This window comes from Chiloscyllium punctatum, chromosome 4 (genome assembly GCF_047496795.1).
Source record: "Chiloscyllium punctatum isolate Juve2018m chromosome 4, sChiPun1.3, whole genome shotgun sequence".
NCBI classification, from domain to species: domain Eukaryota; kingdom Metazoa; phylum Chordata; class Chondrichthyes; order Orectolobiformes; family Hemiscylliidae; genus Chiloscyllium; species Chiloscyllium punctatum.
The window spans coordinates 100,341,835-100,357,617 of record NC_092742.1 but is presented as its reverse complement, the minus strand read 5'-3'; the positions used below and the strand labels follow the sequence as shown (position 1 = coordinate 100,357,617).

The 15,783-nt window shown below is 41.7% G+C and overlaps 1 protein-coding gene across 4 annotated transcripts in view; it reads left to right on the top strand.

Moving 5' to 3' along the window:
- Positions 1 to 15,783, top strand: part of LOC140476586 (uncharacterized) — a 280,335-nt gene that overhangs the window by 16,334 nt on the left and 248,218 nt on the right. For 2 of the 4 annotated variants that reach the window (XR_011960519.1, XR_011960518.1), the window contains one exon: positions 7,549 to 7,587. The exons of the other annotated variants lie outside the window; for them this stretch is intronic. The gene's annotated coding sequence lies outside the window, so the exon portion shown is untranslated. The remainder of the gene's footprint in view (positions 1 to 7,548; positions 7,588 to 15,783) is intronic. 4 annotated transcript variants of the gene reach the window in all.

Below are 15,783 nucleotides of genomic sequence, written 5' to 3'. Positions count from 1 at the left end.
GTACAGAAGCAAAATACTTTAAGAAATTAAAATTCTGAAATAAAAAACAAACTTGGAAACACTTAGCAGTTCTGACACCACCTGTAGAAAGAGAGAGATAATATTAATCGCCATTATCAATTCCAGTTGACCAGAATCAAAAGTAGGTTGTGAGCCAGAGGACACACTGTAGGACCTGGGTGGCATTTTATTTGGAGATAGAACTTCAGATTGTTTCCCACAACAGTTGAGGATAGTGGCTTGAATCTGAAGTGTCAGCCCACTCAGAAGGCTGGCAACTTGCCATCGGTAACAGTGCCACTGATTAGAAACGTCTACTGCTAAGGGTTTTTCCATGTTTGGGTGCCTCAAAGGTCAGGGAGGTCTTTCTGTATTTCACATACAGGCATATCCTGGCATTAATTCTTTAGTGGTGACATTGGAGCCAGTATTGCTACTGGGAAGCTGTGAAGTAGCCATAAAAGATGCGTCACACCCCTCTAACTCAGCAGGAGCCCATAGGTTAGCCACCACAGCTTACCTGGGGTCTCGCCACATGGCAGGATCCTTTCCATATGCCATTAAAATGCATGGGAATAATTCCTTTGTGGCCTGCTAATAGTTTTGATGGCCTCCTACCTCTCATTAGTGTGCAGCTGCCTTACAACCAGGTCCACCACAAAAGTATTATCTGGTGGTCAGAATATTATCTACAATCCTTCCAATGTCATGCAGTTATATTTTGTGCGACATCCCACCTCCAAGCCTGTCCCCAGAAGTCTGGCATTATCCCAACCAACATTTCAGATTTGTTCACACACCAGAATTATGGAAACTTGGAAATGTAATAGATTGTGAGCAAGTGTAGGGAAAAAGGGGTGGAGAGGAGAACAACAGGGATGGTCTGTGATAAGTGGAGGACAAAACAGATTTAATGATCGCAGGTTTTGCTAGTTTGGATTTTTCTCTTTTATTACATTTTAAATGCCTCATACTTAATTCCTGTAGACACACCTTATTTCTTTACCACAAGGTGTGGTATAGCAGTAATGTCAAAGAGCTAGTAATGCAGAAACTCAAGCTAATATTCTGGGCACAAAATTTTGAAATTTCAATTTTAAAACTCAGTTTAGAACTATTCTAATGTTCACCATATAGCAATTGTCCTAAGAACTATCTGCTTCACTAATGTCCTTTAGGGAAAGAAATCTTCCATTCTTACTGGTCTGTCTTGCAAATGATTTCAGACCCATAATAATGTAATTGATTCTTTACTGCCTTCTAGGCAGTTAAGATAGGTAATAAATGCTGGCCTAGCCAGCAATGCCCACAGACCCCAAACAAATAAAGAACAGAACTTGTTCCTTTAATAATCCTTTTTGCCTTACACCATTAAACTTCAATCCTATAAGGTGCTGCAAGATTGATGTTCTTTGTCATAATCTTGTCAGTGTAGCTAATACCAATATGAAAACCAAGAACTCAGATTGAGAGCATTGCTACTTGGGATAATGCCAGGTCGAGGCTATTCGAGTGAGCAAAGCAAATTAAATAACTAATGGTAAAAATATTACATATTTTCATTGTTTTAAGTCATTTTAAAAATAAATTTGCCAGTTTTGATCTTTGTCATTTCAATGCAGTAAAGAAGTCAGGATACAATTAAAAATTTCCATTAATTTTGTTTGGAATTTTTGTGATCCTATGCGAGAGACACCATCAGAAGACTGTGTTGAATTATCTTATTAAGTCTACAAAATGGTTGCCAATTGTTGTTGAGCATGTGGTGCTGGAAAAGCACAGCAGGTCAGACAGCATCCGAGGAGCAGAAATATTGACGTTTCAGGCATAAGCCCTTCATTAGGTTGCCAATTGTTGTTTATTGAGTTGTGTAACAAATATAATAAAGTACTGGTGTATTTTCATTACACTGTGTGGCTTTGAAGGAATTTGTCAAGTATTAATCTATTATCAGTTAGCCACTTGGTAAATCTTGTAAGCAAATTAAACAATACTGAACCAGTCTTGGTTTTCTGATTATTAGTGCCCTGTTGCATTTCTTCGTCTTAAGGATCAAAAAAGTCTTCTATCAAACTGCTATTTGGACAAATGTCATTTTGTGTGAGAGAGTAAATCCCAATGAAGCCCATGCCTTTACAAGCAGACAAGACCACATTATTAGGTGGAAAATAAGACCATAAGAAATAGAAACAGGAGTAGGCAGTCCCTTGAGCCCACTCTGCCATTCAATAGGGACATGGCAGTTTCAACACTTCTCACATCCGCGTCCTTTCCCTTTCCCTGTAACTCTTGATTTCTCTACTGGCCAAGAATCTAGCTTGAACTTAAATAACCATGAGGACTGTGCTACTACACTCCGTGGCAAGGAGTTCCAAAGAACCTTCTCAGAAGAATAGTTTCTCCTCATCTCAGTCTTTTATCCTGAGACTGTGCTCTCTAGACCAAGACTCCCCTTTGAAGGGAAACATCCTATCAGCATTTACCCTGTCAAGCTCCTGAAGAATCCTCTATGTTTCAGTGAGAATATCTCTCATTGCTGTGATTTCTAACAAGTGGAGACCCAACCTGCTTAATCTTTGCTGGTTAGACAAGGAACCATACGGTGGCACGGTGGCACAGTGGTTAGCACTGCTGCCTCACAGCGCCTGAGACCTGGGTTCAATTCCCGCCTCAGGTGACTGACTGTGTGGAGTTTGCACGTTCTCCCCGTGTCTGCGTGGGTTTCCTCCGGGTGCTCCGGTTTCCTCCCACAGTCCAAAGATGTGCAGGCCAGGCGAATTGGCCATGCTAAATTGCCCATAGCGTTAGGTAAGGGGTAAACGTAGATGTAGGGGTATGGGTGGATTACGCTTCGGCGGGGCGGTGTGGACTTGTTGGGCCGAAGGGCCTGTTTCCACACTGTAAGTAATCTAATCTAATCTAATCATACAGAGGCTCATTGTAGTGAATCTTGCCTGAATTGCCTGCAATGAAATGTATGTTTCCTTAAATAAGGGGACCAAAACTGCTCACAATACTACAAATGTGGTCTTTCCATTGTACTCTGACACTCCAACCCCCTTCATATAAGGGCCAATTCAATTAGCTTTTCAAAGTTTCTGAGAAGATTCGTAGCTCGGGTGCTCGTTGTTGTGGTTCTCTTCGCCAAGCTGGGAATTTGTGTTGCAGATGTTTCGTCCCCTATGTAGGTGACATCCTCAGTGCTTGGGAGCCTCCTGTGAAGCGCTTTTATAATCTTTCCTCCGGCATTTGTAGTGGTTTGAATCTGCCGCTTCTGGTTGTCAGTTCCAGTTGTCCGTTGCAGTGGCCGGTATGTTGGGTCCAGATCAATGTGCTTATTGATTGAATCTGTGGATGAGTGCCATACCTCTAGGAATTCCCTGGCCATTCTCTGTTTGGCTTGTCCTATAATAGTAGTGTTGTCCTAGTCGAATTCATGTTGCTTGTCATCTGCATGTATGGCTACTAAGGATAGCTGGTCGTGTCGTTTTGTGGCTAGTTGGTGTTCATGGATGCGGATCGTTAGCTGCCTTCCTGTTTGTCCTATGTAGTGTTTTGTGCAGTCTTTGCATGGGATTTTGTACACTACATTGGTTTTGCTCATGCTGGGTATCGGGTCCTTCGTTCTGGTGAGTTGTTGTCTGAGAGTGGCTGTTGGTTTGTGTGCTGTTATGAGTCCTAGTGGTCGCAGTAGTCTGGCTGTCAGTTCGGAAATGCTCTTGATGTATGGTAGTGTGGCTAGTCCTTTGGGTTGGGGCATGTCCTCATTCTGTTGTCTTTCCCTTAGGCATCTGTTGATGAAATTGCGCGGGTATCCGTTTTTGGCGAATACATTGTATAGGTGTTCTTCTTCCTCTTTTTGCAGTTCTGGTGTACTGCAGTGTGTTGTGGCTCTTTTGAATAGTGTCTTGATGCAACTTCTTTTGTGTGTGTTGGGGTGGTTGCTTTCGTAGTTCAGGACTTGGTCTGTGTGAGTGGGTTTCCTGTATACCTTTGTACAAACACAGGAATTCTTGGACATCATCAGAAATATATACATAGACAAGGAAGAAACCATGGTCTCATTCGATGCAACGGCACTGTTCACCTCTATCGACAAAACCCTAGCCAGAGAAACAGTAGCCAACCTGCTGGACATACAGAACAGACAACAGAACATTGAACCTATCAGCAAAGACGGCATACTCAAACTACTGGACCTGTGCCTCACAACACACTTCACATTCAACAACCAAATATATGAACAAATCAACAGCACACCCATGGGCTCACCCATCTCTGGACTCAGAAGTGGTAATGCAAAGATTAGAACAAACAGTCTTACCGCAAATTCAACCCAAACTCTGGGTCAGATATGTGGATGACACCTTTGTAATAATTAAAAACACAGAAATAGAGAACACACACCGGATCATCAACGGTACACTCACAGGAATCTGATTCACTAGAGAGGAAGAAAAGGACAACCAACTCCCATTCCTGGACGTGATGGTACAGAGAACACCTAACGGAGAATTCACCACAAAGGTATATCGATCTGGACCCAATATACCGGCCACTGCAACGGACAGCTGGAACTGACAACCGGAAGCGGCAGATTCAAACCACTACAAATGCCGGAGGAAAGATCACAGAAGCGTTTCACAGGAGGCTCCCAAGCACTGAGGATGTCACCTAGACAGGGGACAAAACGTCTGCAACACAAATTCCCAGCTCGGCGAACAGAACCACATCAATTAGCTTTCCTGATTACCTACTGCACCTATATGCTAGTTTTCTGTATTTCTTCCACAATTTGCTCCTAATCCCTTTGTTGCCTTCTCCCTTCCAAAATGAACCACATGAACAATTTTCCCACATTATTTTCAATATCCAATTTTTTCCTGTTTACTAACATGATAATACACAAATGAACATCTCATCTTCCACCTGGACAGCCAACAATCCCAGGGACTCTACATTGAGTTCTCCAATTTTAAATAACCTTCCTTCCCATCCTCGACTACTTTCCCAGCCCCTCCCCTCCCTTCCACTCCTCCCTGCCACAACTGGATTCATTCCTCTCATTGACTAACCACGTTGTACCCTCTACCTGTCTTCACCACCCTGCCCCGCCACCCTCTTTATCTGCAGCTAACCCTACAACCCACTCCCCAGCCCTGAAGAAGAGTTACACCCAAAATGTCAACTTTTCCACCTCCTGATGCTGCCTGGCTTTTTTTGTTCTTCCAGCCTCCCACCTTCAGCAGATGTCACTTTATTTGTTGCATTTTAATCACACAATTGTGAAAGTTTTATTCTATTATTGGGAATAGAATCCGTTTTGGTACTTTGAGATTCCAAATATTTTTAGTTGAAAGGTACTGTTGAAGTTTTGCCCTTAATTGGCAATATGCTTCAACCCTTTTATATGAATGCTTGTGTTTGCAATATGGAACAAGGTATAGATTAAACAAGCATGGTTTGATCTGAAAATAGAATATCAGAACTGGTGGTGTCAGTTGTGGGGAATGAAAAGATGCAAAGTTCTTTCAAAGGATTGACCAGGCTAAATAGTTAAGTGATGAACAACAGGCTGAGGTCAGTAGTACAGATATTAGTTACTCTAGTTACTTTGCTACAGTGGGTATAAAAAGTTAAGTATGTTAAGATAAAGGTTATTTAATAAGCAGTAGCTGAAATGGTGAGAAGAAGCGGCTATTAGTCACTATTGCAGTTCAGTCAGTTCAAAATCTAGACCAGTAATTTCAGATATGTAACTGTTAGTTTACCAAAGTATTACAGTTAACTTTATTGTTAGTTAGAAATAGTGGATGCATTGGTGGTCACCTTCCAGGATTCTATGGATTCTGGAAGAGTCACTGCAGTCTGGAGGGTAGCTGAGGTTATTCCAATATTCAAAAAAGTGGGGTAGAGAGAAACAAGGGAATTGTAGACCAGCCAGGCTAGTATCGGCAGTGGGGAAAATTCTGGAATCCATTATCAAGAAATTCATAGCAGAGTATTTAGAATGAATCAGACAGAGTCAGCATGGATTTGTGAAAGGGAAATCATCTGTTGGAATTCTATGAAGATGTAACTAGCAGAGTTGACCAGAAGGAGCCATTTGATGTGGTATATTTGGACTTTCAGAAAGCGTTTGACAGAGTCCCGCCTAAGAAATTATTGTGCAAGATTAAAGCACGTAAGATTGGGGAAAGTATATTGAGATGGTTGGCATAGAGGAAACAAAGAGTAGGAATTAATGGGTCCTTTTCAAATTGACAGGCAGTAACTAGTGGGGTGGCACAGGGATCAGTGCTTGGACCCAGCTATTCACTATACATATTAATGATTTAGATGAGGGAACAAAATGTAACCTCTCAAAGTTTGCAGATAACACCAGTTGGGAGGGAGGTTGAACTGTGGCGAGGATGCAGAGGTCATTCAACATGATCTGGACAGGTTAGATGAGTGGGCAAATCAATGGCACATGCAGTATGATTTGCATAAATGTGAGGTTATTCACTTTGGAAGCAAAAACAATAAGGCAGATTACTGCCTGAATGGCTGTAAATTGGGAGAGGGAGTGAGCAGTGGGACCTGGGTGTCCTTGTGCACCAGACGCTGAACGTAGGTGTCCAGGTGCAGCAGGCAGTGAAGAAGGCAAATGGTATGTTGGCCTTCATTGCGAGAACTTTCGAGTACAGGAGCAGGGATGTGTTGTTGCTGTTATACAGGACCTAGGTGAGGCCACATCAAGAATATTGTGTGCAGTTTTGGACTCCTTTTCTGGGAAGGATGCTCTTCCTCTCGAGTGAGTGCAGCAAAGGCTGATTCCGGGGATGGCAGGACTGATGTATGAGGAGAGATTGACTAGGTTAAGATTGTTTTTTGCCCGAGTTCAGATGAGTGAGGGGGCTATCATAGAGTCTCATAAAATTGTAACAGGACTAGACAGGTAGATGCAGGGAGTATGTTCCTGATGGTGGGTGCCTCCAGAACCAGGGGTCACAGTCTGAGGATTTGGGGTGGACCATTTAGGACGGAGATGAGGAGACATTTTGTCACCTAAAGAGTGGAGAGTCTGTGGAATTCATTACCATAGGAAGTAGCTGATGCCAAAACATTGAATGTATTCAAGAGCTGCATAGCTATAGCACTTGGGGCAAATGAGGTCAAAGGTTATGGGGACAAATCAGGATTAGGCTGCTGAGTTGTGTGATCAGCCATGATTGTGATCAGCCATGAATGGCAGAGCAAGCTCAAAAGGCTAAATGGCCTCTTCCTGCTACTATCTTCTCTGTTTCTATGACTTGATTCTGGAAACTTCAAAGAATAAAAATAATGGTGATTCCGTAATTCCTGCTGTCTCTTATCCCCTAGACTCCAGATAATGAACTTAACACAAGTTATATTGTGAGGATATAATTGTTTATATGTAAGCCACTAGGTCCTCTGTAGCCCTTTTGAGTTGGCCTTCTCTTGATTCTACTTGCATACTTTTTATATGCAATACGTATGCAGCATTTAATACTCGTGCTAATTTAAAAAACATTATTCTTGTAGGGTGAAGTTTGTAGGACACATGAAGAGTACAAAATGATGGTAAGTGTGCAAGAAATGTGTTCACATTTATGAGATGATTGAATGGATTACTTGGAATGAAAAGATTTCCCCTGGTTCTCATCAATACTGACTAGCCTATATAGCATTATAATGTGCAAATCACTTACCCTGTTACAGAGCTTTGTAGGAACCGTGTGTGAGCATCAATTTTCATGACAACACATCTTGAGATCAACTCGTTGCTAATTGTGGATAGTGACTTAGTTACAAAATTGTGGAGGTGTGCTCCCAATAACACTGTTCACGACTTAAATAGGAAGAAAATGGAAAGTGCCTTATTGAGGTATAATATCCTGAACACGTAATTTGTCATTAGTTACAACTTAAAATGGTGGGTATTCCATATTACTAACCTGTCACCTAAGTAATTTTGTGCAGGCAGAGCTTTCCAGGCAAAGTATTATTTTTGAAAGTTGAAACAAAGACTTCAGTTATAGTGGTCTTGCAGGTTTTCCAACTTGTAGATAAGATGGGGTTGAACTTTGCTAATTTCTCTAGATAATTTATAATGTAGAAATTTCAACTGGCATTTTAACTATATCTTGTAAATCTCATAGAATAAGGTTTTTACACTGCTATCAGTAGGTTGCAGAATGAGCAGTCAACTGAGTTTTGGATTAACTAAAATACATGAAGCATGAGGCAGCTGTCTGTGTGTGGAGTTTGCACGTTCTCCCTGTGTCTGTGTGGGTTTCCTCCAGGTGCTCCGGTTTCCTCCCACAATCCAAAGATGTGCAGGTTAGGTGAATTGGCCATGCTAAATTGCCCATAGTGTTAGGTGAAGGGGTAAATATAGGGGAATGGGTCTGGGTGGGTTGCTCTTCGGAGGGTTGGTGTGGACTTTTTGGGCCGAAGGGCCTGCTTCCACACTGTAAGTAATCTAATCTAAGAATGTGAGTTGAATCAGGGTTGAGATTGGAAGCACAGGTCAGAGTTAAGTAGCATGCTGAGGCTTTGAATGAGTCTGTTTCAATCTGAGAGAGAAGGTGTTGGGGAAAAGAGGAATGGAGTTGGTGTTCAGTGAGGGCTGAAAATAATGGTATTGGTTATCCCAGTGTTTATTTGTTGGAAATTGCAGATTATTGAAGATTGGGTGTCAAATGACAGGTTTGTTAATATGGAGACCAAAGATGGGTTGTTGGTAGTAGGGGAGAGCTAGCACTGATGTTGTCAATATACATATTTGTAATCAGAAAAAGTAGCAGCCAGGAATAAGACCTGGAAAATTCCAGCAGTCATATTACAAGACAGAAGTCATTTCTACAACTGCACTGTCAATGATTAGTTATGATTTGGAGATTAGTTAATGATTAGTTAAGGAGGAATAGAACAACCAGAAAGGTTAGGTGAGTGATGGTGTTAGTCTTAAAGATATCCATGCTCTTGTTGAAGATAAGATTGTATGGGAAAGTGTAAAATAATTTAAGGAGAAGATTAATATATAGGAACTGGACTGGGCAATTCATCTTCCCAAGTCAGCTCTACCATTTGCTGCTTACCTGTATCTCAACTTCAGTTGTAAAGAAAAGGAGCTGTACAGGATGATCCTAAAGTAGTGGGTGGCTAATTTTGGCAGAACGGAATGACAGTTGTTGAAACTTGTATTCAGCCAGACCTGGTAATGGATGGCTCAAATAGTTGAGGGGACAAAGATAGGAACAACCATGAATTAACTGAGAAACACCCACAATCTGTTTCCATAGTATGACAGACAAAACCTTTCAAGCTGGACAGGCCCTGCATATTGCACCAGTCCCCATTTAACACAGTTGTAGCAAATTTGTCCAGACTTTCCAAGCAACCAAGAAGAGGAGAGCCTTCCAGAATAACAAGGTTATAGAGACATAGAGATGTACAGCACAGAAACAGATCCTTCGGTCCAACTCGTCCATGTTGTCCTGAATAAATCTAGTTCCGTTTGCCAGCATTTGGCCCATATCTCTCTATCTCTCAAATCCTTCCTATTTGATTACCCATTCAGATGCCTTTTAAATGTTATAATTGTCCCAGGCTCCATTAGTTCCTCTGGCAGCTGAGTCCATATATGCCCCACCCTCTGTGTGGAAGAGTTACCCTTTATGTCCCTTTTAAATCTTCCCCTCTTACTTTAGATCTATGCTCCCTAGCTTTGGACTCGCCCATCCTGGGGAAAAGACCTTGTCTGTTTACCCTATCCATGTCCCTCATGATTTTATAAACCTCTTTAAGGTCATCCCTCAGCCTCCGACGCTCCAGGGGAAACAGCCCCAGGCTATTCAGCCTCTCCCTAATGGCTCAAACCCTCCAACCCTGGCAGCATCCTTGTAAACCTTTTCTGAAGTTATTTAAAGTTAGTGCTTGTCAAATCAATGGGTTTAGCCTGATTGGATGAAAGGAAACATGTAGAATTTTCATGAAATGTGATGGTGTATGGTAGTTATCAAGCATCCTATAAATCCTGAGAATCAATTGATGGCTTGGCTACAGCATAAGACATAGTTTCTATATTACAGGGAAATTACCAATAGAAGCTATATAGACCAACTTGCTGAAAGTTTTTGTGAAATGCCTGTCATCACAACTCGAATATTACCAAGGTCCTATTTCTGAACAAAGAGCACCATAATATGATTGATGGGAATGGCTGTATTTTATGGTTTGATAGATTCTTCGTAGTGTAGATGAGCAGCGAGATCTCGGTGTCCAGGTACACAGATTGTTGAAAGTTGCCACCCAGGTTGACAGGGTTGTTAAGAAGGCATAGTGTTTTAGTTTTTATTAATAGAGGGATCGAGTTCTGGAACCATGAGGTTATGCTGCAGCTGTACAAAACTCTAGTGCAGCCGTACTTGGAGTATTGTGTACAGTTCTGGTCACTGTCGCCTGGTATGGAGGGCAGATCTTATGAGGAAAGGCTGAGGGACTTGAGGCTGTATTCGTTGGATAGAAGAAGGTTAAGAGGTAACTTAATAGAGACATATAAGATAATCAGAGGGTTAGACAGGGTGGACAGGGAGAGCCTTTTTCCAAGTATGATGATGGCAAGCACGAAGGGGCATAGGTTTAAATTGAGAGGTGATAGATATAGGACAGATGTCAAAGGTAGTTTCTTTACTCAGAGAGTAGTAAGGATATGGAATGCTTTGCCTGCAATGGTAGTAGATTCGCCAACTTTAAGTGCATTTAAGTCATCATTGGACAAGCATATAGATGTACATGGAATAGTGTAGGTTAGATGAGCTTCAGATTGGTATGACTGGTTGGTGCAACATTGAGGGCTGAAGGGCCTGTACTGCGCTGTAATGTTCTGTGTTCTATGAAACTTGATCTACTTTTGGGAAATAAGGTGGGACAGGTAACTGAGGTGTCAGTGGGGGAGCACTTTGGGGCCATAATTTTATTAGTGATGGAAAAGGATAAACAGGATCTAAAAGTTTAATTTCTAAATTAGAGGAAGGCCAATTTTGACGCTATTAGGCAACAACATTCAAAAGTCGATTGGGGTGGATATTTAAAGGTAAAGGGATGGCTGGGAAATGGCAAGCCTTCCAAAATGAGATAATGGGAGTCTAGAGACATTATGTTCCCTGTTAGGGTGAAGGGAATGGTAGGTGTAAGGAATTCTGGCTGACTAAAGAAATTCAGGTTTTCATCAAGAGGAAGAAGGAAGCATATATCAGGTACATACAGCAGGAATCGAGTGAATTCTCGTAAGAATACAAAGGCAGTCGAAGTATATGTTTGAGGGACATGAGATAGCTTTGGCAAATAGGGTAAAAAAGAATCAAAAGAGATTCTATAAATACATTAAAAGACAAAAGGGTAACTAGGGAGAGAATAGGGCCCCTTGGAAATTAGCACGGCCATCTATGTAAGGAACCACAGGAAATGGGGAGGTACTTAATTTTGCATCAGTGTTTACTGTGGAGAAGGAGAAATAAATAGCGACATCTTGAAAAGGATACACATTACAGAGGTGTTGGACGTCTTAAAATTCATAAAAGTGGAAAAATCCCCAGGACCGGATCAAGTGTACCCTAGAACTCTGTGGGAAGCTAGGGATATGATTGGTGGACTCTTTGCTAAGGTATTTGTATTATCAATAGCGACAGCTGAGGTGCCGGAAGACTGGAGGTTGGCAAACGTGATGGCACTATTTAAGAAAGGCGGTAAGGACAAGCCAGGTGGGCAAGTTGTTGGAGGGGATCCCGAGGGACAGAATTTAAATTGATTTGGAAAGGCAAGGACTGATTTAGGATAGTCACCATGATTTTGAGTGTGGGAAATTGTGTCTGACTAACCTAAGTGAGTTTTTGAACAACTAACGAAGAGGATTGATGAAGGCAGTGGTGGACGTGATCTGTAAGGATGTCAGTAAAGCGTTAGACAAGGTACCACAAGACTGGTGAACAAGGTTAGATCACATGAAATATAGAGTGAACTAGCCATCTGGATACAGAACTGGCTCAAAGGTAGGACAGAAGGTGGTGAAATTAAGCATTTCTTAACAACCCTGTTGTTAAGTTGTTGGGTGGCAACTTTCAAGGATCTGTGTACCTGGACACCGAGATCTCTCTGCTCATCTACACTACCAAGAATCTTACCATTAGCCCAGTACTTTGCATTCTGGTTACTCTGACCAAAGTGAATCACCTCACACTTGTCTGCATTAAACTCCATTTGCCACCTCTGAGCTCAGCTCTGCGGCTTATCTACGTCTCTCTGTAACCTACAACATCCTTCGTCACTATCCACAACTCCACCAACCTTAGTGTCGACTGCGAATTTACTAACGCACCCTTCTATGCCCTCATCCAGGTCATTTATAAAAATGACGAACAGCAGTGGACCCAACGCCGACCCTTGCGATACACCACTGGTAACTGGACTCCAGGATGAACATTTCCCATCAACCACCACCCTCTGTCTTCTTTCAGCAATCCATTTACTGATTCAAACTGCTATATCTCCCACAATCCCATTCCTCAGCATTTTGTACAATAGCCTACTGTGGGGAACCTTATCGAACACTTTGCTGAAATACACCACATCAACCGGTTTACTCTCATCTGCCTGTTTGGTCACCTTCTCAAAGAACTCAATAAGGTTTGTGAGGCATGACCTACCCTTCACAAAACCATGCTGACTATCCCTAATCAAATTATTCTTTTCTAGATGATTATAAATCCTATCTCTTATAACCTTTTCCAACACTTTACCAACAACTGAAGTAAGGCTCACTGGTCTATAATTACCAGGGTTGTCTCTACTCTCCTTCTTGAACAGGGGAACCACATTTGCTATCCTCCAGTCTTCTGGCACAATTCGTGTAGACAATGACGATTTAAAGACCAACGTCAAAGGCTCAGCAATCTCCTCCCTAGCTTCCCAGAGGATCCTAGGATAAATCCCATCCGTCCCAGGGGACTTATCTATTTTCACACTCTGCAGGATTTCTAGTACCTTTTCCTTGTAAACCTCAATCACACCTAGTCTAGTAGCCTGTATCTCGGTGTTCTCCTCGAAAACATTGTCGTTTTCTAGAGTGAATACTGTCGAAAGATATTCATTTAGTGCTTCCTCTATCTCCTCTGACACCACACACAACTTCCCACTACTATCCTTGATTGGCCCTAATCTTACTCTCGTCATTCTTTTATTCCTTAAATACCTATAGAAAGCCTTAGGATTTACCCTGATCCTATCCACCAACAACTTCTCATGTCTCCTCCTGGCTCTTCTGAGCTCTCTCTTTAGGACTTTCCTGGCTACCTTGTACTCCTCAAGCGCCCTAACTGAACCTTCACATCTCATCCTAACATAAGCCTTCCTCTTCCTCTTGACCAGAGATTCCACTTCCTTTGTAAACCATGGCTCCCACGCTCTACAGCTTCCTCCCTGCCTAACAGGTACATACTTATCTAGGACACTCTAAGGTGTACCTTCTCTAGTAGGTACATCCACATACTGAATCAGAAAATTTTCTTGTCCACACTTAACAAATTCCTCTCCATCCAAGCCCTTAGCATTATGGCACTGTCAGTCTATGCTTGGAAAGTTAAAATTATGGCACCGGGAGTAACTCAAATATTACTACCCTCCAGGGCCTCCTTTTCAAATTCCTGTCTAATGTTGTATATTTTCTCCTTAGAACCCTGTCCTTTTCTCATCCTATGTCATTAGTTCCAATGTTTTGAGAATATTCTGCACCCTCTCAGAGATATCATTGATCCTGACACCAAGGAGGCAACACACCATTCTTGTGTTGTTGTTAGCTGCAGAAACATCTGTCTGTGCCTTAGACTCGTGAGATCCCTATCACAATTGTTTGCTTGGACCCTGACGTACCACTTGTTACAGAAGAGCCAGTTTAAGTATCAGAAACTAGGCTGTCAGTGCTAAATTCCACTGAGAGTCCATCACCCCGTACATTTTCCAAAACCGTGTACTTGCTTGAGATGGGGATAGCCACAGGAGACACCTGCACTACCTCTCTATCCCTTCTACCTTTCCTGGAGGTAACCCATCTTCCATATTATATCTGTGGTTTTTCTTCTTTCCTGAAACTGCTATCCATCGCTTTCCTGGCTTTTGTAAATTTCTCATTGCATCTAATTGTCGTTCCAACCACTCCATGTGATCCTATTGGATTTGCAACCAAACACACTTCCTGCAGACTTAATCATCAGGGACATTGATATTCTCCATAATTTCCCACATCCGACAGGAAGAGTACTAAATACCATCTTTGCACCTTAATAATCTGCAGACTCAGAAAAAACATAATCTTACTGCTCTGAAAACCCTGCTCCAGTATTCAAAACTTAGTATCTATGATTTATAGTTTTAAAGAGACAGATCTCAACCAAATGTATAATAAAAAAAAAGGAGAAAGTGAGGACTGCAGTTGCTGGAGATCAGAGCTGAAAATGTGTTACTGGAAAAGCGCAGCAGGTCAGGCAGCATCCAAGGAGCTGGAGAATCGGCGTTTCGGGCATGAGCCCTTCCTCAGGAATATAATTTTTTTAAAAACCCACTCTATTCACAGTTGTAGATTTATTAAAACCAGTAAGGTTTAAGTTAAAAAATAAGCCACTGAGCTGCCCCCCCCCCCTGCTTGAGCTCCCCACGCAGATTTCTCCAAGGTCAGCTGTGAATTTCAGTGTTTGTTTATTTTTCTCAGAATGTAGTCCAATGTCCAGAGATACTTGTTATTAAACCGCAGAGGCAGTCAGCTATTAGACTAGATTCCCTACAGTGTGGAAACAGGCCCTTCAGCCCAACCAGTCCACACCGACCCTCTGAAGATTAACCTACCCAGACCCATTTCCCTCTGATTAATGCACCTAACACTATGGGCAATTTAGTATGGCCAATTCACCTAACCGGCACATCTTTGGACTGTGGGAGGAAACCAGAGCACTTGAAGGAAACCCACACAGACATGGGGAGAATGTGCAAACTCAACACAGACAGTTGCCCAAGGCTGGAATTGAACCTCTGGGACCCTGGATCTGTGAGGCACCAGTGCTAACTACTGAGCCACCGTGCCACCCCAACAAACTTCTCAGTTTGTTTCACCTGCTCCATGCATTTCTCTCCTTTTTTTTTAAAAAGTACTGTTGTTTTGATTCGATGCATAGCTTATAAAACAGTAATACTGCTCCAAACATTTGAGGAAATCAGCAACACTGAAAATAACTCAAAAAAAAGGAGCAGCGCTTACGTCCATAATTGTTTTTCTGTCCTTTGGATTACACAGTAGTTTTGTTCCTGGAAAGTGCCTAGTATGTTTTCTTTCAGTATTTTGAGAAGTTGTGTTTTAGTAAATGCAATCATCACAATCCTCTGATAAAAATTGACCAGATCTGTATTGGATGGTTATCTGTTACTAATCTGTGTGTGAATGTGTTCTGTGCTGGTTAGATGAATATCGATTATCCTTGCTCAATAAAATATGTTTTAACATGTGACAGAAATCTAGAATATCTAGAGTCTGAATTGCTAAAATCATTTCTATACAGTTTTAGAAATAATTAGAAAGTAGAAAATTCAGGGACTGAACAACTAAAAACAGTGTTTAGTATAATTTATGCATAGAAAATATAAGCTTTGATGTAATTTTCAGCATCTGACCACATATTCTGTTCTCCATAAAGAATACCTGTCTCTGCCCTAACCTTGACCTTTCCAGAT